The sequence below is a fragment of the Neofelis nebulosa genome, chromosome 1, assembly GCF_028018385.1.
Source record: "Neofelis nebulosa isolate mNeoNeb1 chromosome 1, mNeoNeb1.pri, whole genome shotgun sequence".
Classification (NCBI taxonomy): Eukaryota; Metazoa; Chordata; class Mammalia; order Carnivora; family Felidae; genus Neofelis; species Neofelis nebulosa.
In genome coordinates this window covers 222,614,544-222,637,931 of record NC_080782.1, presented here as the reverse complement: position 1 = coordinate 222,637,931, position 23,388 = coordinate 222,614,544, and the positions used below count along the sequence as shown (strand labels likewise).

General features: G+C 35.6%; 1 long non-coding RNA gene across 2 annotated transcripts in view; it reads right to left on the bottom strand.

Moving 5' to 3' along the window:
• Window positions 1-2,548: 2,548 nt before the first annotated feature.
• Window positions 2,549-23,388, bottom strand: part of LOC131486114 (uncharacterized) — a 38,359-nt gene continuing 17,519 nt past the window's right edge. Inside the window, exons 4-5 of one of the 2 annotated variants that reach the window (XR_009249190.1) lie at window positions 10,909-10,997; window positions 2,549-5,027 (exon numbers count right to left, since the gene is read on the bottom strand). This is a non-coding gene — a long non-coding RNA (uncharacterized LOC131486114). The remainder of the gene's footprint in view (window positions 5,028-10,908; window positions 10,998-23,388) is intronic. The other variant, XR_009249191.1, reaches the window with a different exon arrangement.

Here is a 23,388-nt window from a genome sequence, read left to right as displayed (position 1 = left end):
AGGCTAGAGCTTGTGCTATAAGGCACAGCAGGTCTCACTCGTGTACTAGTCAGACCCAAGTTTTATTTTAAAAAGTTGGAACCTACTCCAGAGTAGATGGAGAATTTTAGGGACACATTGTGATGGTAGACTGTTCTGGTGTTGGGTGAACCAGAAGCAATAATTCAGATATATGACCCAGCAGTCCTCCTAGCAAGTTATAGAATATCAGAACTGCATTGTTAAAGGATTTATTAAATAAGTAACACCATGAGGTGTCTAGGTATAAAATAAAGGAAAACTGGATGATGTTGAAAATTCCTGTACAATATTCTGGAACAGGAAAGTGTGTGTGGTATTTATCATCAAAACTGCTGGCAAATATAAATTACATATTTGCCACTCAATTTCTTCCTCCCCAGAAAGTACTATAAAAATGTATATTACAGCCTGGCATTCTTCTACAGTGTATAAGTGCTGCAGAAACAATTATCAGTCATTGCTTGTTTTACAGGCTTTATAGGTTTTATTTTTTTCTCTTCTCCCTCTCCCCTCACCACCCCGCCCCCCCCCCCTCCCACCACCATCTTTCCGGTTTGGAAATCCAGGGGGTAAATGCTAAAAAAGAGCAATTGCTAGGCTGGCTTCAGGGAGCCAATAGTTGACACCCAGCTGGGCTAGCCCTCCCTGCACAGTTTTCTGTAGGTAGTGTGACCTGAGATGTTTCTCAAAAGAAAGAAGGTGGTTTCATGGATGGCAAAAGTTAGGCCAGCTACGAAAGGAAAGGGCTTCCCACGGTGAGCAAGTAAAGCAGCATGTACAAAGGCCTGGAACTACAGAGGGAGAAGCATGGGACAAGAGGGGAGGGAAGAAGGGCATGAGAAAGGAAGCTGAACAAAGACCAGGAGTTCAGACTTTAGCCTGAGACCTTCAAGTTTTTAACCTTTTTGCAGACACATATCCTTTTGAGAACCTATGGAAAGGAATATGGCCTCTCTCCATTAAAACGTACCTATAGACCTATACTACAATTTTGTATACATTGTCAAGGGGTTTGTGAGTAAAGGACTATTGGGCCTCAAGATTAACACCTATAGGAAAGGGAGAACAAAGATAGGATATTTTAATGGAAGTGCGTGGTCAGGTGTGAAAAGATTACATTGGTTGGGGTGCTGGAACTTGAAGATGGAATGTAAAACAGCCTGTGATGGAAGTAAGAATGGATTGAGACCACTGCTGTGTACCTAATGACAGTGGGGCTAGAGAGAAGAGGGATTTGAGAAAAGTAATGAATTGGTGGAATGGAAAACTGGTTGTGTGGGGCAAAGACAGGGGATCCCCAGGTTTCTGCTCTAGTATGTAGACTAGGAGGAGGAGTGGACCTCAGGTTCAGGAGGAGGAACCCTGTTTTTTCTGTGTAGAATTGCAGCTATCAGGGAACTATCCCATCAGGGTTGGCAGTAAAGTCTGGCTCTCTAGAGTCATTAAAATGTAGTTGGTAACTAAAGTTACGGGAATGTGTAAGACGGACCAGAAAGTGTGTCAAGTGAGAAGAGGTCTGAAAAGAGAACCCTAGGGAGTGTCCACATTTAGAAGGAGAGGAGCCTGAGGAACCTTTCAAGGACAGTGATGAGTGACTGAAGACAGAGTGGTGTCCTTAGTGTATCACTTTGGTCAGTAAATCCTGCTTCCTTGATAAGGAATGCAAATATGTTGTAGGTTTGGTCCCTTCATAAGATTGAAGTGTCTGTGTAGTCATTTAGTGGGGGAAAAAAAAATCACCTTTAAAAGATTTGAATTCAGAAGAGAGATGAGGGCAAGAAATGATTAAATCTTGCTTTCCCCTCCTTTTTGAAACTAGGTATACTTAGGGGAGAAGAAAAGGAGAAATAGACTCAAGCTTTCTCTTTTTCCTGCTCAGACACTAAGCCTTCAAGGAAGAGTTTAGATAGATAGACCAGGTCCCCCTTATCGTGTTTTTTTGTTCCTAATGGCACTTCAAAACTATACTTAATTGCCAACAATTAGTACTAGGAGGTGCTAAGATTTTCAATCTAAGGAAACGAGGAAAAGTGGGGGGGGGGGGGAGGACATTTTCTTTTGCTTCCTCCATTTCCTTCCTACTTGTTACAGCTAACCTGAGCTAGAGCTAGTCCCTAGAAACAGGGATTCAAATGCTTAACAAACCACCGCAAAACTTAGTGGTTTAAAACAGCATTCTCATGAACATGTGATCTGGGTAGTGCTCTGCAGGGATAGATTGTTTCTAATGCACCTGGCCTCATCTTGAGCAGCTCATAGGCTAGAGGTTTGTATCATCTGAAGGCTTGTTCATTTGAATGTCTAGTGATTAGTACTCACTGATGACTGGGACCTTAGCTGGGATTATCAGGTCAGAACACCTACACAATGGCCTGTCCTTCTGTTTTTGGCTTTCTCACAACAGGGTTCCTGGGTTCCAAGTGTCCTAAGACAGAGAGCCAGATGAAGCTGTATGACCTAACTAGTCATGCAGCATTATATCTATCACATTATGTTTGTTAGAGAAAAATCACTAAGGCCATCCATATTCTAGACAGGGGAATTAGACTCTGATCCTTTAATGAAGGCGTGTCAAAGAATTGGCAATATTTAGTTTAAAATCACCACACATATTAACTTCTGATAAACAGATTTATAAACAATGTATCGTATATTAAAAATATTTAAACATAAGAAACCAAACAATCATCCTCTTTTGATATGAGAATGACATATAAAAACCCAAACATTTCAGGGGCACCAGCGTGGCTCAGTGGGTTAAGTGTCTGACTTGATTTCAGCTCAGATCATGATCTCATGCTTCATGAGATGGAGCCCCATGTTGGGCTCCAGGCTCAGAATGCAGAACCTGCCTGGGATTCTCTCTCTACTTCTCTCTCTCTCTGCCCCTTCCCTGATCATACCATATGCACATGCGCTCGCTCTCTCTCTCTCAAAATAAATAAACAAACAAAAAAACCCCACCACATTTCACTGTTACAGCAAAGCTAAACCTAAACTAATCTGAGTAGGCAGTTTGTCTCATAATCTTTCCCTCTTCTCCCCCTTGACCATCCTCCCCCTCCAGATCAGGCCGCCTATACACAGAAACCCCTCTCTCCCAATCCACGTAGGACCCCTAGAGTGGCTATACCTCCAGAGTGATGATCAGGTCCTAAAGGTTTTTTCTGTTTCTTCCCTGAATTATCCCTGACTTTGTACCTCACTAGATCATTGGCAAGGCCATCAGTTTAACTTCTCAAAGTTAGTTAAAAAGCAAAATGCTATTCCAACAAGTAATTTTATAATAAATTCATGTTACATAATTAAAACAAAATGACATTTCTTTAAGAGGTCTATATGCTTTTAGATAACAGGATCTTGACTTAGGCTTGTTTATTCATAAAACTCAGTAATTCTAAAGGGATGGTTGAGATTTTAGGTATTTTATAAAAAATTTTCACGTTGCCTTGAAGGTGATATACCATTTGATTATTACAATACAAAATTTAAATGATTCTTCTTCCATGTTTACAATGCATATTGCAATATTTTTCTTTAAAACCAATACACCTAGTTATTTGGTTGGCCAAGGAGCAAGAGTTCTCTCTCTCAGGAACTGAAAATATTACCTTTCTTTGAGTAATCAAGAGAAAATAATTTTTTCTTATAACCTGGTATCTTTTTAAATTCTCCTAAAGCTGATATTATTATAATTTATACATCTATGATGTTCTCTTAGATTTCTTTTGTGACTTAGAGATAGAAATAATGGTCTTGGTGTAGAAATAGAATTTTAATAATTCATACTCTCCTAAAGGCTGTCTAATACCTCTACACATTTTGGTAATTTTGCATAATTATTTATAATTATACTGAGTCAAAATCATACTGTGAATTCATGGTATGGAATACAGATTTTAAAATAAATACATCTAGACAATGAGCAAACATACATTTATGAATCCCTTGTTTTGTGTATTAATGATTTTTGAAGAAGCATACTTGTTTTAAAAAATGAAATGAATTAAGTATATCTTTGTTTTTAAAGTTTCTTATACAGCAATGATAAAAAAAAAAAAAAATTGACACGGTGTTCACATTAAACTAACAGACGTTGTTATCAGGCCCCAAACTGGTCCTAATTCTATGACTTCATAGCTACCATGGAGGCAGCCCAAAGGAGCTTAAGTAAACACTTTCAAATTATGTAATGAAGTTCTGAAGCAGGAACAGCCCCAACCAAACTGTGCCATATCGTTGTACAGATGCTATTTTTCTTTATGCCAGAATGCTTATTACCCTATCTATAGAATGACTTCATAGTAATAACAACATGAAAGAAAATTAAAGTAGGCAAGTCTATTTCTAGGCATCGTGAATGAAAGCAGGGTTGGGGCAATTATTTCAAAGTAGTTATCTAGTGAATGTTTTTCTTAATCTTATAAGCTAAGCATTTAGTAAGCATTTTGGAAAGTACTGTAGTGAAAATGGCACATTAAGCAATAAATTCAGTATGATTTCAATAAAGAAATAAATTACAATAAATAAAATATGATATTGCTAGCTTCTAGTAATAATGTTCTATTTACCACTACATTAATAATTAAATACAATCTTACCTTTTTTTACTAAGTAAAATAAATCTGGATCCTTCCTTATGCTATTTTTCTTCACCTTTCTATGTGTTCAAAATATAATTTATTTTAAAAGAAATACTGCCAAAGTCAATAAAAAATACATTTCTTCACCAGCTGAGTAAGCATCATGGAAAAGACAAAGAATATTAAGTCCTTGAGGTAGTTAAGTTATTAATATGAGTATATGAGCAAAAATGCAATTTTATCAAATTACACAATGAGTCTCCCTATTATCAGACTGACAAAGATTGAAAATTCAAGTGTTAATAACTAGTGTAGCTAAGAATGTGTTAAAACTTACAGTCGCATTTATTACTATATTACCTTTCTGGGGTCTTAAAAATGTCCAAATCTTTGATATAGTAGTTCCACTTCCAGGAACCAATCCTAAAGAAATAATCAAATACAAAGTCAAAGACTTATATATATATTCAGTACAGCATCTATACAGAGGAAACAATCTGAATATTCAGCAGTAAAGGAGTGGTTAAATGAGCCATGGTATATCAATCTAATGGAATATTATGCAATCACTAAAAGTCTTAATGCAGAAAAATACTAATACTTAAATTTAATGTACAGTTCAATTTTTTAGGCTATAAAACTATCTCTCCTCATTTATTTGAAGATGTATTCATTTATATGCATAGTAAAAGGATGGGTAAAAATACAGCATAGTGCATTATATGTGGTTATGGTAATTTTTCTTTCCCATATTTTCTAAAATGAGCACAAATTATTTTAACAATCAGAAAAAAATCATTAAAAGATTTCCTCCAAAATACATAAATCAAATGACATATTTACATTCTTATGTAACACTAGGATATTTAATAAAGTATCAACATATTACTCTTTATAAGTATTCTTCATTTTACATACTTATAACAATGTTTTCTAAAATTAAATTAGATAAGGTATAGGCAGGAAGTACAGAGTATTATGTGAATGGTGTAATTTGACGGGTTACCTTTGATGGAAAAGTTGATTTAAGAAAAATTTAGCATAGTCATAATCCATCTGTAAAGCTAGATAATGGCTAGATCTATTTTATTAAATTTTTAAAAAAATTTATTCATTTTTGAGAGACAGAGAAAGACAGTGTGAGCAGAGGAGGGGCAGAGAGAGAGGGAGACACAGAATTCAAAGGAGGCTCCAGGCTCAGAGCTGTCAGCACAAAGCCTGACATGGGGCTTGAACTCACGAATTGCAAGATCGTGACCTGAGCCAAAGTCAGACGCCTAACCAATTGAGCCACCCAGGTGCCCCTTGGCTAGATCTATTTTATAAGTTTTTTAACAGTATTTTTAATATTTATTTTTAAATTTTGTGGTTAAAGACATAGCAATTAAAATTTATCATCTTAACCATTTTTAAATGTACAGTTCAGCAGTATTAAGTATATTCACATTGTTGTGGGTAATAGTGTTGTTAGTTTCATAAAAATAATACATGTTCACTGATAAATAACTTAATGTAGAAAGTTACAGGAAGGTTTTTAAATATCAGATCCCAGATTTTACTATCAATTTTAAATGAATATCATGTTAGGCATATTTCTATGCATTTATACAAATAAGATAATCTATTTAAGATCAGAATATGTACTTTACATTTAAGTTAAAAGCATTAAATTAAAATTTTTAATTTGGAAGTGGTAAGATAAACTGAAGTACTTGCTGAACTTTTAGAAAAATGTTTCTTTACTACAAGAGATTTTATTTCTTAAAATATCTGAAGTTTAAAAAAGAGTCTGGAGACTTTTATATGTTTCAAATTTAGAAATGCTAATAGACTCTGCTATGAAAAATGTATTTTTACATCATTACATCATTATTTTTACAAAGTTGAGGTTTTAATGTCTATTTGTTTTATAATCCTAATTTCTTTGACCATTTGGTCTTGATTTGCATTTTAATCCCGTGCTCACAATATGCCTTGGTTCTCAGTATCTTAGTTACTGAATTTTGATTCATCAGTTATCTGCCCTTCACTAAGTAATTTTGGGGTTTTCTTCTATATGGATCCATGGATGCTTGTGTTGGTCTTTTCATCAATTCTCAAATGACACTTATTTAGATATAATAGTTTGGGGTCGTGCTGGCTTTGCCTTAAAACTGCAGACATTTTTCCTTTGTTTTCTGACTTTGAATATTGCTTAGAGGAAGTCTAAGGCCAGCATGATTTCCTCCCTCTTGATAAGTTATTTAGTTGTCTCCTGGAGGTCTGAAAAGGTTTTCCTTCATTCTTTATGGTTAGTAGCTTAACCAGAAAATGCCTTAATACTGAATATTATGTGTCTAATATTTTTCTGCAGATTCAGTTCTTTTCATTATTTTGTGGAAATTCTCTTCTGTTACATCTTTACAGTGCTTGTTCTGATTCACTTGTTGCATTATGTACTCAGGGAGATGAATCAGGCTTTATGTTATCTTTGTCTCACTTACATATGATCTTCTTTGCAATTACTTTGTTCTCCTTTTCCACTACATTGACTACAATTTATTAAATGCATTTATCAACTAGAATGTATTGAGTGCCAGCACTAGTGGAAAATAAGAACATATTCCTACATTTATGAAGAGCTTTTAGTTAAGGATAGGGGAGGGAGAAATAAACAAACTTAAAACAGTGTCAGGTAGTAACAAGAACAACACCAGGTAGGAAATTGGGAGGAATGGGGGAAGGAATTGTGCATTTTAAATGGAGCATGAGAGCAGGTCTCTCTAAGATGACATCTGAGAAGAGATCTGAATGAAGTTAGGCGTAAGTCAGGGGAAGACCTGGGCAATCCAGAGGCAGAAAAGAGTAGTACAAAGGCCCTGTAAGTGGGAAAGTGGTGTGTTCAAGACAGAATGATCAGAGCCAATTAGAGCCAGAAAGTGGTGAGAGACGAGACTAGAGAAATGGACAGGCCAGCTCACAAAAAGTGTTGTAGGCCCTAGTGAGGAGACTGAATTTTGTTCCAAGTCTGATGAGGAGCAGGGAGATGATGTATATACTTAAGAGGAGTTGTTCTGGTTGCTGTTAAGAATTTCAACAGCAAAAACTGAGTACAAAGAATTGGTCAGATAGGTGCTATAGAACTGAAAATGCAAAAAGGGACTAGTGAAAATAAGAGTAACTTCAGGAAGCAGCCACTACCCCCTAGAACTGGATAAACAATATATCATATTGAAACTGTTTATATCATCTCTTCTCAGAGATGAGGCATGATCATCTAGGAGAAAAGAAGAATGAATTGACTCAGGGAATGTGCTGGGATTGCCAGTATTGCTTTTTGTTGACAATCTGATTTCCAACCATATTTCATTTCTTCAAATTCCAAATGTATTTGTTTTCAAATAATAGTATTATTTTGGCCTTCATTGGCTTAGGTTGTAGACATTTTTTTTTTAAAGGAGTTTTTACTGTTGTTTGTTTTTCCTGTATTGTAAGATATTTGGAGAGAGAAATTTTGTGCTCTTCCCTTACTCCCCATCTTTATCTGGAAGACTAGATTAATGTTTTAAAATAGATTATAATTCATATTTTTTCAACTCACCCTCTATATAGGAATATAACAGTAAGATGCCATAGTAATATTATATATTGTCATAATAGCCACCATTTACTGAATGCCAATGTGCAATGCACTTGATAGGGACTTTACATACATGATCTCTAAAACTTGTAACAAGCCTACAGGGTAAGTACTGTTGCCAGTTATTTCCACAAGAAACCTTTTTTACTGATGATGTCAGATCACAGAGTCTTACCTGAAGCTTACAGCTGACCAAAATAAACAAGGTAAGAACAAATTTTTCTCTCTTCTGTGGTTATAAAAAATTAGTACATAAGAGGGGCACCTGGGTGGTTCAGTTGGTTAAGCGTCTCTTGATTTTAGCTCAGGTCATGAGATGGAGCCCTGTGCTCACAGTTTAGAGCCTGGAGCCTGCTTCAGATTATTGTGTGTCTCCCTTTCTCTCTGCCCCTCCCCCACTCCACTCTGTCTCTCTCAAAAACAAACATTTTTTAAAAAATTTAGCACATAAGAGACTGTTCTTTTTGAAGTAGAAAGTAATAGTTTGCAAAAGTATACCACACAAACTAAGAGCAATTTTATGGACAGCTTTTTGACACTATACTGTATGATTAAACTCTTGGTGGGAAAGGTACTAGCTAACTGACAGATTCCAGGAACTTGGTAAATTGAGGTGCTCCTTCTCTATCTCCATCATCCACAAACATGCTGAGAGCCTGCTATGTTAAAATCATTACTAAATTATATTAAACCATTATAATTTTACAAGTTATAGGATATGTATCAGTATTTTTTTTTTTTTTTTGGAAACTCCACTATTTGGATTTATATGATATCAAACTTTTCTATTGTTCAACAATATTTATATTGACATGACACTGAAAACATATCACTGGGACATGAACACATATCTATGACAAGTAATGGATTTCTTTTTCTGATTAGAAAAGTAGTACATGTAAGTGAAGAAAATTTTGAAAATATGTTTAAATTTTTTTTTTTTAACGTCTATTTTATTTTTGAGACAGAGAGAGACAGAGCATGAATGGGGGAGGGTCAGAGAGAGGGAGACACAGAATCTGAAACAGGCTCCAGGCTCTGAGCTGTCAGCACAGAGCCCGACGCGGGGCTCGAACTCACGGACCGTGAGATCATGACCTGAGCCGACGTCAGCCACTTAACCGACTGAGCCACCCAGGCACCCCTGAAAATATGTTTAAATAAAATAAGTAAAGGAAACACCTTTTGTAAAGGACAGCAGAAAAAAAATAATTCTTTTATTTACAGGCAACTGACTATTGAGGTTGTCCTAGTTCCATGTAGTTTAAGTTTATGAAGTTTAAACTATTTGAGTACACTTCCTTTTTTCCTAACACTATATCACAAATGTTTCCTCAAATTATTTAAAACTCTTTCAAAAATATTTTCAATGGCTGTATAATGTTCCTTGAGTAGTATTTCCTTTAAGTGGTCATTTAAACTATTTTCCTTAGTTTCTTATGAGTAATATTACTATGAACTTTTTTATACTTACATCTGTTTTAGCATTTCAGATTATTTCCTAAATTAGGATAAATTCCTAGAAGTGAGCTAAAAGGCCAATAGTTTTAAACTTCTTCATATGGTAAAACATTTGCTGTAAAAAAAATCTTTTTTTTTTTTAATTTTTTTAATGTTTACTTATTTCTAAGAGGGAAAGACAGAGCATGAGCAGGGGAGGGGCCGAGGGAGAGGGAGACACAGAATTTGAAGCAGGCTCCAGGCTCTGAGCTGTCAGCACAGAACCCCACGTGGGGCTTGAACTCACAAGCTGTGAGATCATGACCCAGCTAAAGTCGGACGCTTAACCAACTGAGCCACCCAGGCGCCCCTTGCTGTAAAAAAATCTTTTAATTAATTTCCTACACAGTTTTATATTGAAAATAAATCTAAGGAGAAAATTTTATGTGGGGTACCTTTTAAAATTGAGATGAGGCATGTGGGTGGGTCAGCTGGTTAAGCGTCTAACTTCATGATCTCACCGTTCATGAGTTGGAGCTGACAGCTCAGAGCCTGGAGCCTGCTTCGGATTCTGTGTCTCCCTAACTCTCTGCCCCTCCCCCCCCCAACACTTGGTCTCTCTCAAAAATAAACATTTTTTTAATTAAAAAAATAAAATTGAGATTAATATTTAAGTTTGGGTTTAGTGTTTTGGTTTTAATATCTTACTTTAAGGAAAAATCCACTCTTCAAAATATCTACTTGTTTTTGTCAGGTTCAAAACTTACACTTAATTTGAGGATGTAAGTTTAAATATATACTTATTTCGGCCTAATGCTATTTTTCAAGGCATCACAATCTCTTTTTTCCTATTTTCAAATATACTCACCCAACAGTGTTGCCTCCTGACTTGTACATCACATGTATATCACTAATTCATGGTATAAATGTACACTTTCATCTGTGGATGGAAATCTAAAAAAAATTGCAGGCCGGGGCACCTCCATGGCTCAGTTAAATAAAACTGCAGGCCAACATCATTCCCAAACTAAGTAAACTTGGCACAAGAGTTTTAACAGCGCCTAAATTAATATTACAAAACAGTTCTACTGTGCAAGACTGAAATACAGAGCATATGAACAGAGCAGATTTACCTAATTCTAAAACTGATTTAGACTGGTGATAGGATTGCAAAACTTGAGGAAAATATCCAGAAGAAATCTAGTCTAAGTAAATAAAGGATTACTGCTTTATTAATTCACTCACCAAATTCTTATTAAACATCTTTTGTGTATCAAACATTTGCTAGGCACTGGAGTCAACTGAAAAAAGATCTTCCTCCTACAAGATACATTCTAGTGGAAGAGATAGACAAAAGCAAATGAATAAATAAATAGTCCTAAACTATAATCTAGTCACTTTCATTACCAATATTACTTAAGTGAGAAAAAGAAATGATTTGGGTTCTACCCCAAGAATTTTTAAAGTTGTATTAAGAAAAACATTAAAGATTTTCAATTATTAGGAAATATAGACATCTCTACATCCAGATACCCTATAGCTCTTTTATGACTGGTCATTGTCATCCCCTTGTAACCAGTACTTCCCCCTCCAAAAGAAAGGATAGACTAGAAAGAGTATCTAGAATTTGGCCTTCCCTTTATTACTCTCTTTACTCTGGTCTGACCCAATCTCTGATATAGCAATGTTGAAGTAGAAAGTGAAACATTCCCAATTTGGGGAGTAAGAAACCCTAAGTTTTAGCAAGTGATAATACTAAAAGAATTGAAACCTTAGATGAAACATTTCATTTTTGAGAGTGCCCATTTCCTTTGCAAACTGATGGATTTTAACTAAATTATCTCTAAAATCACTTCAGGCTCTAAATATCACAATCCGTGTGTCTCTGTGTTAAACATTTCTTCCATTGTGCTCCTATTTATCCTGGGGATGGAGAGGAAACGGCAGAAAGAGGACAGAGGTTGGAAAGAATAAGACTGATCCCTGTTTAGTAAGAATAAAGGATTTAGTAAGAATAAATGTTTATAATGAACATTTTTTCATGTTATTGAATATTTTTTAAAACATGTTTTGGGGCACCTGGGTGGCTCAGTCGGTTAAGCGGCCGACTTCGGCTCAGGTCATGATCTCGCGGTCCGTGAGTTCGAGCCCCGCGTCAGGCTCTGTGCTGACAGCTCAGAGCCTGGAGCCTGTTTCGGATTCTGTGTCTCCCTCTGTCTGACCCTCCCCTGTTCATGCTCTGTCTCTCCCTGTCTCAAAAATAAATAAAAAACGTTAAAAAAAATTAAAAAAAAAACATGTTTTTAATATCTGCATAGCATTCCAACATAGGGATATATACCAAAATGTATTTATCCGTGCCCTCATTCTGAAGATTTTTTTTTCCCAATTTCTGCAGTATTGTAAAGGATATTTTAGAATCTATAGTTGTCTCCTAGTACCCAAAATAAATACTATTATAGGCTTTCTCATTTTATTCCTTTTGTGTGGAAAAAAAAAATCACTCTGATTCCTTCTTCTTATCTATTCCAGCCTATATATGGCTTTCTGATAATATAAAAAAAACTCCACTTTGGACAATGTTACAGAGCCTGTTCTTTCTCCTTTCTAAAACAGTATCATCCCTGAGTGAGGTCCATATTTCTGCAGCTCTCCTGCAGTAAAAGAATGAATTAAAGCCAATCCCGTGCCTGCATCAAGTCTGGATGATGTATATTTTCGCTTTACCCATAGTTGAAATCCATGAGATTAAAGCCCCAACAGCAGACAAATAGGCAAATAAATATTCATTTCTGTTAGCTACACCAAAAATGTGATTTAGTGTGTTAACTATGACAAAGGTAACTATGACTTTGGTGATATTGCCATGATTCTGAGCTTGCTATAATATTAATGGTTACTACGCTGAAACATTGGGACACAAATATACAATTAGGAGAAATAAAATTTAAACTTGTAACTATTAAATTCAGTGAACAACTACACAATCTGCTATTTAGTTTTCTACTTTTTTTTTTTTTTTTTTTTTTTTTGCAATATGGTACATTATTTCAGTAGATCTCACATTCTGCACTAGTGTTGGTACTTCTCCCCCCATGAGCAAAGGGATCAGGTGACACACTGCTTTAAAATTACCCTAAAAAATGTTCTGAGTTAAACACCTTTTCAACTTAATAGTTTTTGTTCAGGAGAAGAGTGAAACTTCTGATGTGCATCTTTGTGAACTGGTGCAACTTACATACCTTTTTTCAAAACTTCAAGTTACTTTTAACGATCTCTATAGAATGAATTTGGAATCCAAACCAATACTCACATGAATGATTATTTCTACCAATAGCTATGGATGGACATTACAGTCATCAATAGAATTTTAGTGACAGGACCTTTGAGGTTACACAATCCAACTCTCGTCTTACAAATGAGAAAAGTAAATCAGAAAAGTTTTTGTTACTCATAGCAGTAAGCTTGGAGTGGGTGGGGGTAGGCAGGGGATCCTAACACTCTTTCAGCCTAATGCATACCAGAAGTATTTATTAGGTTATAAGAACACTATATAGTAACAGTTGAACAAATCTAAGAAAGAGATCTGATTTGTATCCTAAGTATAAATTTCCTCTCATTATCAATCACAAAGCGATGCTTGTGTGCAGTAAAATCCAAGAGAGAAGTTGGAGTTAGTTTGGCAGAACTAAGTATTGCTTAACTCCTAGGGTGAAAATTTATTTTATTATATATATATATATATTATATATAATATATATAATATATATATATATATATTCATATGGATATCCATATTTATATATACCTGTAGCTTCTTAATCCTGCTTCAGGAAATGCCACTTACATACATTACAATGTAAATAGTGCCCACCCGCTGGAGTCATGCATCAAAGGGACACTGTAAATACAAGTTTTATGTATTACATTAATTAGGGTAGGCTAATTGCCATAACAGATCAACACCCAAATGTATAATGGCTCCAATTATATTTACTAAAATAAACAAGTTTCTTGCTAAAATAGACAAGTAGTTCAGTACTTAGTTTCCAAGGTTTTCCAGTAACTAGGCTTTCAGTACCAAACTTCCAAGGCCTCCTGGAGGGTCTTGTCTATGACAGTCTGTTAGAAGGCAAGTATTTTTAGGAGACTAAAATGTAGTACACAGAAATGCTGTTCTTATTCCATTGGCTCTAACTTGGTCACATGCCTACACCCAACTGCAAGGGAAGCTGGGAACAAGTTTATCTTTGTGGCCAACAAGAAATGAGAACATGGATTTGGATGTCTAGGAAGAGTTATTGCTCACTTGAGTGCTCTCTCTCTGCGCACACACACACCTCCACACACAAAATCTGAAGTAGATACTAAAAAATAAACACATGATTACCTTCAGACAGAACAAACCGTGAAAGAAAGGGGCTTTAAGAATTGCATTCACCTCTACCCTTTCCCTCCTGCAGGTGGGACTGTTAATTACTGCCTAACAATAACCAACTGGCAGCTGAAATCTAAAACGGAGGGGAAAAAAGCAAATTTTTGCAATTATTATATATATACGTGTATATATATATATACGTGTATATATTATATATATACGTGTATATATACACGTATATATATACACACACATATATATATACATATATATGTGTGTGTATATATATATATATGTGTGTGTGTATATCATATATATATATATATATATATATATATATATATATATATATATATACATACTTGCACCTATACATACCTATAGGTATATATTAGTTGGGGGTTGGTTTGGTTTTCCTATTCCATTAATGAGTCAAATTTAGAACGAAGACTCATGTCTAATTACTTGTTTTAGGGACAAAAGACCACCAAGCTCCCCTTTAACTACACTATTAGTAAATAATGTTTGAAAAATATTTAACTTTTTACACAACAAAGATAGCAATTCCACCGATGAAGGCAATAGTAAGTTTAGTGAGTTTTTTTTCCTTTGGATAAGTTGTCACTGTAACCCTGAAACTGTTCTTAATCACTCAGTTTTTAATAGAAGCACTGCATGGCTGCGTTTCTGAAATCATAAACAGGAAGTGTGATATATAAATGTCAGTAGAACTAAAACTCAGTTCTTTGGTTTGGTATTTTTCTTCCCCCCATATTTTCATGTTAATGTCTGATTAACCCTCTTTTACAGAGGAGGAAATGGGAATGACGCAGAAACTGCTACTGTGTCCTTAGAAATTGTTTTGTATAGGTTGCCCAAATTTATTATTGCCAGAAGACAGTGTAGATGGAGAAGGAGGCCAGAGAGTATATGACTCTTAATTTAACTCTTCAAAAATCCATTATAGAAAATACTTTTACACTTTGTACATTTTTTTAAGGTATCTCATTTTGTTTTTTTAATTTATTTAAATTAAGTTAGTTAGCATACAGTGTAGTATTGGTTTCAGGAGTAGAATCCAGTGATTCATCACTTCACTTTCCACATTCTTATTCTGACCTCAGCAATTCCTTGAATGTGTTCCACTACATTAATTCCTTCATGATACAACTAAGGAGTAGCTTGAGTACTGCAAAAATCAGGATGTTATCTCTGGTTCTTCTCAATGAAGACGTTAGGGGTCTTTCTATGGTTGGTGATATTTTCTACATAATACTGTTTCAGTTTCTTTGCTGCATGGACATCTCTATGGAAATTACAAGAAAAGATTCAAATTGACCAGCCAGAACTTTTTTTTTTTAAGCTTATTTATTTATTTTGAGTGCAAGTAGGGGATGGGTGGCGGGGGGCGGCGGGGGGGGTGGGGCGGACAAAGAATCCAAAGCAGGCTCTGTGCTGACAGCAGCAAGCCCAATGCGGGGCTCGAACTCATGAACCATGAGATCATGACCTGAACTGAAGTCAGATGCTTAACCGACTAAGCCACCCAGGTGTCCTGACCAGCTAGAACTTTTATATTACATTAAATATTTCTGGAGAAATGTACCAACATGTAGATTCTTCCGTAACTTTAAAATGTTTTTGCTTTGGAAACAGTTTCTTAATTTGTTCTTAAACTAAGCACTGAAGGAATGATTTTACTCAAGGTCACACAATATATAGTGAAATAGCAAAAAAAACAGAACTTATCTATGTATCTAAACTCCCTTTCAAGGATGATCACAATGATCTAGAGAATGTCCTCCTTTTAAGGAGGTAGCCGGCCCACCTATCAAGTGTCTTGCTTTCTACAGCACATGAGGCACTGTCGAGCAGCATTTCCAATATGTAAAATTTGATACATTTTAATTGAAAATATAACATAGGTAAAAAGGATGTGGGAGTGTTTGAAAAGAAACATAGTAAGTATATGAATCAAATGCAAACTATAAATAATTGCTAAGGGGATATGGAAAATGAAGTGATTTAAAAACTAGATTGATAATGGATAGAAGTTTACTGGAATAGGCAAATTTCATGTAGAGTTTTTAAAGCTGTAATGGATTTGGATTGCCAGAAGGAAAAGATAACCAACCATTGATTCGTTCATCCAACACGTATTGAGTGCTCACTGTGTGCTACGTGCTAGGCACTGTTGAAGGCACTAGAGATAGAGCAGTCCGCAGAACTACTGCAGGGCAGGCCCAGGAACTGCATGTCCAAGGCGTGACAACTGGATAGGAACAGTCGACACAAATATGAGAGCAGAGAGAAATGAAAGAGAAAGGAAAAGAACTAGTAATGGGCTTACAGTAGAAGGCCTTAAATGCTAGGATGTTTTCTAAGTGGGAGAAAGATGTTTGGTATGAATTGGACTCCTTTGGTCAGTGTAGTCAGAATAGACTGCTTTTTTTCCCTTCTGCTGGTCAGCTCTCCTAGCTTCCTAGATAACTTTATAATGACCAGACTAACACAAACAAAATAAATACTGCACCTAGAAAGATTCCCAACTGAACTATGTGAAAAGCAAAAAGGGAAAGAAAGCAAAAAGTTGAATTTCATATCTCCTTTTATCTTTCCAGTGGTTATTATGTATAATGTCTCTTCCTAGCAACACTCTCCCATTCAGTAGATGTCTAGGTTGTGATTCAATTCCTGAAGGCTCTGTTCTTCTCCTTTCCTTGTAGGTGGAATCACTGAAAGGAGATTCTATTTAAATTCCTTTTTTTTAGTCAATCAGGTGTTCTTTATTCACCTAGCAATACTTCTCTACAGAGTTTGTATATGCTAGTGGGAAAAGGGGTAAGACAGGATGGGGACTAGGGAAAATACCAAGAGGCTGTAATGCAATACAAGCAAGGCAATGTAATGCAATGCAGTATAATACAAGAGCCTAGAACACAAACTAGACACTTAAGAGCTTTGGATTAAATGGGCAGTTTTAAAAATGAAAAGATACAGGTCTGAAGTATATAATAAAGAAGCAACTATAAGAAGTAACAAACTTAACACTTGTTTACCTATGGGAGGATAAGAAAATAAAGAAACGAACATAAGATTTTAAGTTTGAAGGTCCGAAAATTTGTGTTGTCAACAAGAATAACTAAGAAATTTGGAAGAAAATAGCTTGAAGGGAAAAAAATGAACTTACTGTCAGATCTAAATGGGATGTCACCAGAAGACAGAGGACTCAAGCTCTCTTGAGCAGCTGTTGGGCCTGTTACTGTACATGTGTAAGTCATCATCATATAGAAATTGATGGAAACTCAATGGACCAATGAGGAAATGTAGTGAAGAAGATCAAATGGCTATGTATGAACTTTGACTCTAAGATGAGGTATCAATTTCAAAGCAATTTCAAAAAAGGTGATCTATCTTTGGAACTCTTTCCTTCAGGTCAGATAAAGCTGTCCTTTATTAAATATCGACTCTTCATTTTGACTGACCCCTTAGTGAGGGAGTATAATAAAATGAATGAATAAAATTGAAAGATTTATTCTTACTGGATTATCTCATTGGAAGTTCTGCATTTTTTTTTTAAGTTTATTTTTTGAGAAAGAGAGTGGGAGCAGGGGAGAGGCAGAGAGAGAGAAGGGGGCAGAGGATCTGAGGCAGGCTCCGCGCTGACAGCAGAGAGCACGATATGGGGCTTGAACTCATGAACCTTGAGATCATGACCTGAGCCGACTGAGCCACCCAGGCGACCCTGGAAGTTACGAATTTTTAACTGAATGTCCTCCTAGCCAACTTATACACATTATGTGCCTTAAAATCAAACAAACAAAATAAGTATCTGCAACTTTTGACTGTGTACCTTTGTATAAAGGCCATGGCTTCAAAAAATATAGAATATAAAATATACATTAGCACAAGTCATTCAAACTATTTAAAAGTTAAATTTGGAGTTTTAAAAATATTTTTTTAATGTTTGTTTATTTTTGAGGGAGAGAGAGAAGACAGAGTGCGAGCAGGGGAGGGACAGGAAGAGAGGGAGACACAGAATCCAAAGCAGGCTCCAAGCTCTGAGCTGTCAGCACAGAGCCTGACACGGGCCTCAAACTCACAAACTGGGAGATCATGACCTGAGCCAAAGTTGGACATGTAACCGACTGAGTTACCCAGGTGCCCCTGGAGTTTGTTTTATGTAAAACTGTCAGGGTCAACGTCAATTTCCATTTCCAAAGCAAATCTTGGCTGTGGAACCACGTGAATAGAAACTCACCTTTAAAGAGGGTTCAATTTTAGAATGTGCTAGGCTACATGTTTCTTTAAATAGGAAAGGATCAGGTTCAATATTCCCTGAACTCAGGGTTTTTGTAATCTATTTGATATATTTTCTGTACACAGGAGATTATATCATAAAATAATTTCACCATTTAATCATTATCTAATCAGATATGGCTTTGGATTCCTATATTTATATAGAAGTACCTTCATAGTAGCTAACAATAGAACATTTATTAGAGTACTTTCTGTATGTTGGATACTGTGTTATGTGCTCACATATTTATTATCTCATTTAACACACAAAAACTCAATGAGGTATTACCCATCTCACAGATGGGCAAAACTGAGGCCCAAGTTAAGTTATATCTTCAAGGTACCCTAGATAATAAGTAGGCAGAACGAGGATTTGAGTTCAGATCTGATTCCAATGCCACTTTTCTTAACTAATACCATACTGACTCCAAAATTCACCTAAAAAAATATTTTTATTGTAAAAGTTTTATGCCTTTTGAACTCTGTTCAGTATAATGGAATACTTTATTTAGCAATTTACAAATGTTCCTGCATTCTTGCTTACTCTCATGACTTTAACCAAGAAAGTCTCGTTGGGGGCCACTTGGACCACATATCAAACCATATCTCCCACTCTAGTAACCATAATCTAAAACACACACTCACTCACTCACAGGAAAAGGAAGATATCATGGAAAAGTAAAAGAAATTCCTCCAGTTCAATTTTAGGGATATAGGAACATATCATCTGTTTAATTGTACTTATAGAAGTGCATAGACAAGTTACTGGCTTTAATATTAGCCTGAAAAGATCCTTCAAAGTCACACATTCAATCTCTTAGTTTCAAGAGAAACAGTTACTATGAATATCGAAAATGGAATTGTCAAGACAAAGCAACAATAATTTTTGAGCTCTTACTTGCTTATTGGTGCTATATAGAGATAGAGATAGAAATAGAGATAGAAATAGATATTCTAATCTATAGTCAACAAACATGCTAGACAACACATTGAGTGGTAAAAGGGGTATGGGAAAAGTGGATCACATAGTCTGAGTTATCACTAGGATTATAGCATCAGGCCTGCTATTTAACCACAAATCTAAGTGCAAGCAATCTAGTATAGAAGAGTATATAATTTTGGAATAAAACAAATTTGAGTTTAAATCTTGACATTACTTACAAATTCTGCGACCCTGGAAAATTTACTGCCTTTATGAGTCACAGTTCTCTCATTTTGTAAACTGGAACTAAAACGCTGTACCCTTACTGATGTCATGAAGATCTATTCAAATAAGACTTCCCAGGTTCAAATTTCAGCTCCCTCACTCAGAAGTTTTGTGACTTAATGCCTCCTTTTCCTCATCTATAAAATGAGGATAATAATAGTCCCTACACCCCAAAGGGTTGTGAGGATTTAACACCTTAATATATTTAATTTTTTTTTTTTTTATTTGAGAGAGAGAGGGAGAGCACGGGAATGGGGGAAAGGGGCAGAGGGAGAGAGAATCTTAAGCAGGCCCCAAGCCCAGTGCAAGGCTTGGTCCACAACCCTGGGATCATGATCTGAGACAAAATCATGAGTAAGTGGCTCAACCAACTGAGCCATCCAAGTGGCCTCAACATCTTAATGTATTTAAAGTGCACATAGAAAATGATATATTTATGTATACTGTAATTCTTATTTAAAGCAACTACCTAGTATGTTTCTAATAAATGTTAATTCCCTTTTATATTTCAATTGAAGTTATTTTCCCTTATTTTATAGATATATTTTTAAATGTATTAAGCTTAATAAAACTTTACTAAGGTAGAACTGATATTCAATAAACTGCACCTACTTAAGGTGTACAACTAATAACTTTTAACATGCATACAATTGATAACTATACAACTGCTAAGTTTTAACATCTATACCCCTGTGAAACCGTCACCAGAATAAGAGTGAACATATCCATCAACCCTGAGAATTTTCCCTGCCTTTTTAAATCTCCTAGCACCTCTCTCGCCAAGCAACCACTGGGCCGTCTCCCTTTTGTCCTAATAGATTAGTTTGCATTTTCTAGAATTTTATATTTTCTACCTTTCGTCATTTAGAATATCGTTTTTAAATTCATCCAGGCTGTTGTATATAACAATACTTCATTACCTTTTAATGCTGAGTATTACATTGTAAGAATATATCACAATTTATCCGTTAATAGACATTTGACTTGTTTCAAATTAGAGATCGTTAAAAATAAAGCAACTATGAATATTCATATACAGATGTCTATAGGAACATATGCTTTATTTTCTTGGGGAAATACCTACAATGAAATGGGTCATATATTGGTATATGTTTAGCTTTTCAAGAAACTGCCAAACTGCTTCAAACTGATTATATCCTTTTACATCCCTATTAGAGGAGTATATCAAAGTTCTAATTCCTCCATATCCTTAACACTTTTCATTTTAGCTGTTCTAATAGATATGTATACATTTTTTGTATATGGATATCCAGTTTCTCCATCATGGTTTTTATTCTGTTTCCCTAAGACTAATGAGGTTAATAAAGTTGGAACATCATTTCATGTACCTATTTGCTATCTGGGTATCTGCTTGGTGAAGTTACTGTCCAAGTCTTTTGCCCATTTTTTGAGACTTGTTTTCTCATTGTTGAGTTTTGAGAGTTTGAGAGTTTCTTTCATTTAAAAAAAATTTTTTTTATGTTTTTATTTATTTTTGAGAGAGAGCAAGACAAAGTGTGAGCAGGGAAGAGGCAGAGAGAGAGGGAAACACAGAATCCAAAGCAGGCTCCAGGCTCTGAGCTGTCAGCACAGACCCTGATGCGGGGCTCGAACTCACAGACCGTGAGATCATGACCTGAGCTGCAGTCAGGCACTCAACTGACTGAACCACCCAGGCACCCCTATCTTTATTTATTTTTTAAGTGATACCTATGCCCAACATGGGGCTTGAACTCATGACCCCGAGATTAAGAGTCAAATACTCTACAACTGAACCAACCGGGCACCCTGAGAGTTTGTTACATTCTTGATACAAATTCTTTATTACATGCTTTGCAAATATTTCTCTCAGGCTGGGGCTTGTCTTCTTTAGCAGTATATTTTAAAGAATAGAAGTTTGTAAAAATTGACTAAGTCCAATCTCTCAATTTGTTCATTCATAGATTGTGACTTTTATTGTCACATCTAAAAAATCTTTGTCTAACTCAGAGTCACAAAAATTTTCTTACGCTTTCTTCCAGAAATTAAAAAAAAAAAAATTTTTTTAAGTTTATTTAATTTTGAGAGACAGAGAGAGACAGAGCAAGCAGGGGAGGGGCAAAGAGAGAGGGAGACACAGAATCCAAAGCAGGCTCCAGGCCCTGAGTTGTCAGCACAGAGCCCGACGTGCAGCTCCAACTCATGAGCTGTGAGATCATGATCTGAGCCAAAGTTGGACGCTCAACCAACTGAGCCACCCAGACCCTCCTCTTCCAGAAATTTAACAGTAATTTTAAGCTTTATGTTTAGGTCTGTGATCAATTTGGGGTAAATTTTTATACAAGGTTTGAGATGTAAATCAAAGTTCCTATTTTTATATATGGATATTCAGTTCTTCTAAGCACAATTTGTTAAAAACAAACTATTCTTTATTCATTGAATTACCTTTGCACTTTGTCAAAAACCTGTTGTCCTTATATATGTGGGTCTATTTCTGGACTCTACATTCTGTTACATTAATCCATTTGTCTATTTTTACACTAATACCACTCTGTTTTGATTACTGTAGATATTTAATAAGTCTTAAAATCAGGTAGTGTCAGTCCTCCAACTTTGTTCTTGTTATCAAAGTTAACTGGGCTATTCTACATCTTTGCATTTCTATATGAATTTTAGAATCAGCTTGTAAGTTTCTTTCTTCCTTCCTTCCTTCCTTCCTTTCTTTCAACCTACTGGGATTTTGATTTGGATAGTGTTGAACCTACATATCAATTTAAGGAGAGCTGACATGTTAATGATATGAACCCACTGAGCCAGGAAAATCTGTCCAATTATTTAAGTTGTCTTTACTTTCTCTAACCATACTTGCGGTCTTTAGTGTATAGGTCCTTTGTGCCTTTTATCAGATTTATTCCTAAGTATTTCATATTTTTTAAATTTTTTTTTTTTAACGTTTACTTATTTTTGAGACAGAGAGAGACAGAGCATGAACGGGGGAGGGGCAGAGAGAGAGGGAGACACAGAATCTGAAACAGGCTCCAGGCTCTGAGCCATCAGCCCTGAGCCTGACGCGGGGCTCGAACTCACGGACCGCGAGATCGTGACCTGAGCCGAAGTCGGACGCTTAACCGACTGAGCCACCCAGGCGCCCCATCATATTTTTTATGCTATTGTAAAGGCTATATATTTTTTGTATTTCCATTTTCAGTTGTTTGTTGCTAGAATGTAGAAATACAAATTATTATATATTTATCTTGTATCCTGCAATTTTGCTACATTCACCTATTAGTTCTAGTAAGTTTTGTCGATTCCACCAAATGGAACAGATGGATGATTATGTCAGTTTTATTTCTTCCTTTCCAATACGAATATGGTTTTTTTTTCTTTTCTTGCCTGATTGCATGGCAGAACCTCCAATGTTGAATAAAAGTGGTAAGAACAGACATTACTCTGTTGTCCTGAAGTTACAGGAAAAGCATGCAGTCTTTCGCCGATAGGCATGAGATTATCTGTAGGTTTTCTATAAATGCACTTTATGTGGTTGAAGAAGTACCCTTGCATTCTAAGTTTGCTGAGTTTTTAAATTGGGAATGAATATTGGATTTTGTCAGATGTTTTTTCTGCACCTATTGAGATGATCAGCTTTTCTTTTTTAGATTAATGTGGTGAGTTATAATGATTGATTTTTGAATGTTAAACCAATCTTATACTCTTAGAATAAATCCCACCCAATTAAAATATTATCCTTTTTATATATTGTTGGATTTAATAAAATTTTGTCTAGAATTTTTTACATCTGTGTTCATGAGGGAAATTGTCCAGAGTTTTCTTTTCTTGTAATGTCTTTGTGTGGCTTGGGTAT